At 44.9% G+C, this 2,500-nt stretch overlaps 1 protein-coding gene across 1 annotated transcript in view; it reads right to left on the bottom strand.

Annotated features, from left to right (window-relative positions):
- kcnh2b (potassium voltage-gated channel, subfamily H (eag-related), member 2b) overlaps positions 1-2,500 on the bottom strand; it is a 217,120-nt gene that overhangs the window by 178,341 nt on the left and 36,279 nt on the right. The gene's annotated exons all lie outside the window — the stretch shown is intronic.

Raw genomic sequence — 2,500 nt, 5'->3', positions numbered from 1 at the left:
CACACACACAAACACACACAATGTTGCACTCTTTCTTCTTTCTTTCTTTCTTTCTATCTTTCTTTCTTCATCATCCCTTTTTTCTCTACAAGTCATGACCATTGTGAAAAAACCACTCCACCCTCTCCTCCACCCTCTCCTCCACCCCTTCCCCATCGTCCACAGTAGCAGTGGAATGAAGCCCACTGTATTGGGCTCTACTGTGCTAATGAGACTCATAGATATTGCATGATTCTATCAGCAGTGCCCATTCAGTGTGTCATACGAGCTACACTATAGTGCACTTGTACAGCCACATTACCAGATGGAAACTTCACTTCCAAACATGCTCACAATCTCTGTTAGCCGCACAACCGCTAGACATTATTACAGTAAAGAATATTAAAGATTTAGATAACACTGGAACAGACATTACTTCACTGTGCTGAATAAATGAAAGATCATGTCCTTTGATGGCCAAATCATGGTGCGACCACCAAGTTTCCAGAAAATAAAAAACAGAGAAGATAAGAATTACTTAATTAAACGTGGAAATATAAATATAACCACTAAAGATTTATGTGTATGTTTGTCTGTATGTGCGTGTGTTTGTGAGTGTGTGTGTGTGTGTGTGTGTGTGTGTGTGTGTGTGTGTGTGTGTGTGTGTGTGTGTGTGTGTGTGTGTGTGTGTGTGTGTGTGTGTGTGTGTGTGTGTGTGTGTGTGTGTGTGTGTGTGTGTGTGTGTGTGTGTGTGTGTGTGTGTGTGTAATTGAGCCAGGCCTACACTGTCAGTACTGTGGCTATGGCAGGCCTACAGGGGACACAAGGGATCAAAACACACCATTTCTCTCTACTCTTTGACAGCATGAGCCTGCAGCCCTGTGACTTAGACACTGTCCCGAGGATGTTTCCTCTTGTCCTGTGTGTGTGTGTAGTGTGTGTGTGTGTGTGTGTGTGTGTGTGTGTGTGTGTGTGTGTGTGTGTGTGTGTGTGTGTAGAGAGTAGAGAGAGAGAGAGAGAGAGAGAGAGAGAGAGAGAGAGAGAGAGAGAGAGAAGAGAGAGAGAGTGTGTGTGTGTGTGTGTGTGTGTGTGTGGGGGGGGTACAATTGTATGGTACAGAGAGCATCCTGTCCTCTCCCTCGCCTCTGATTTAAACTCAGCTTATGTTCACCTGCCATCTCACCAACCAAAGGCATGCAGGGGGAAAGATGAACACAGAGAGGATGACCTGTGATTCTCTCTCACACACACATGCCAATACACACACACAGACGCACACACACAGAGACACACACACACACACACACACACACACACAAACACACATACACATACACACACTCGACTGTTTCCCATCAGAGAGTTTAGTGGAGTGTTTCCGTCTTCAGTTTGGATTACAAGTAAGAGAAATGCGCTGGCCAGACGACATGTATACATCACAGCAAGATAAACGTGACATGCACACAGGACATGCCATTTTCCATGGAAAGAGAACACACACACACTCACACACACACACACACACACACACACACACACACACACACAAAAACACTCACACACACGCACGCCCAAGCATGGTCTAAGAAAGTAGATCTCAGTGAACAAACATTAAGCTTGCCATTGAAATTGAACAATAAGTTACGTTCAGAAAAAAAAGTCTTCAAAGAATATTGCATTTGCCTCCTTTTGCCGAATTGGAATTCATCTGAGCTCTGCCGGTAACTAGAGAATTTGTAAAGGAGGAGATCACGGCCAAGGAAACGCAGCATCTGAATCACCTGTTATCTCCATCCATCTCTTTCTCTAGACCTGCAGCAGCAGGAAGACAGGAGAGCTCTCGTGATGAGAGAATAAGGCTGCAAATTGCCCGATAATGCGATAGCTGCTACACCCCTTTGCGCTCCTCCGTCTATGCATATCAAGTAGCCCACTCCTGCCTGCCCAGGGCCCTCACGGGGAGCAGGAGTCGAGAGGCTGCTGTGAGGCGGATCTGCTCTGGACCTGACAGCCGCCGCTCACAAACTCACAAAAAAGGGGGAAAATGTACGATTACACAAAGCCATAAAGTGGGTTTCCTTTTTCGGAAGATGAGTGGCAGCATCAGAGACAGCTGAACTGACAGACACACCTGAAGTGTACTGATGTGGAAAAACTACAGATGATCTCCTCATCAAATGCAGCATCAATCTTTCCCTCTCTCTCTCGCATGTCATTCCAAATGCAACTTTTTCCATTTATCACTTCGTCAGAGATGAAGAGAGTCTTTTGAAAAAAAAAAAAAAAATCAGCACTCTTATAATTGCTTGTTCCGGTACTAAAGCTTTTCTTAAAGTTTTGAAGCCATTTTAAGTTTTTTTCCCCAAGCTCTTGTTTAAGTTCCCCCTCTGCCATTCTAGTGTGTTCTTTCATTCATCTGAAGACATCAGCATCCACCTCCACCTCCTCATCTTCCTCTTCATCTTCGTCTGCGTTTATCCTCTTCGCTTTGGTTAAGGCTTGTGTTGCTCTCTCCTTGTCA

Source organism: Sardina pilchardus, chromosome 19 (assembly GCF_963854185.1).
Source record: "Sardina pilchardus chromosome 19, fSarPil1.1, whole genome shotgun sequence".
NCBI lineage: Eukaryota > Metazoa > Chordata > Actinopteri > Clupeiformes > Clupeidae > Sardina > Sardina pilchardus.
This window is presented reverse-complemented; position numbering and strand designations above follow the sequence as displayed.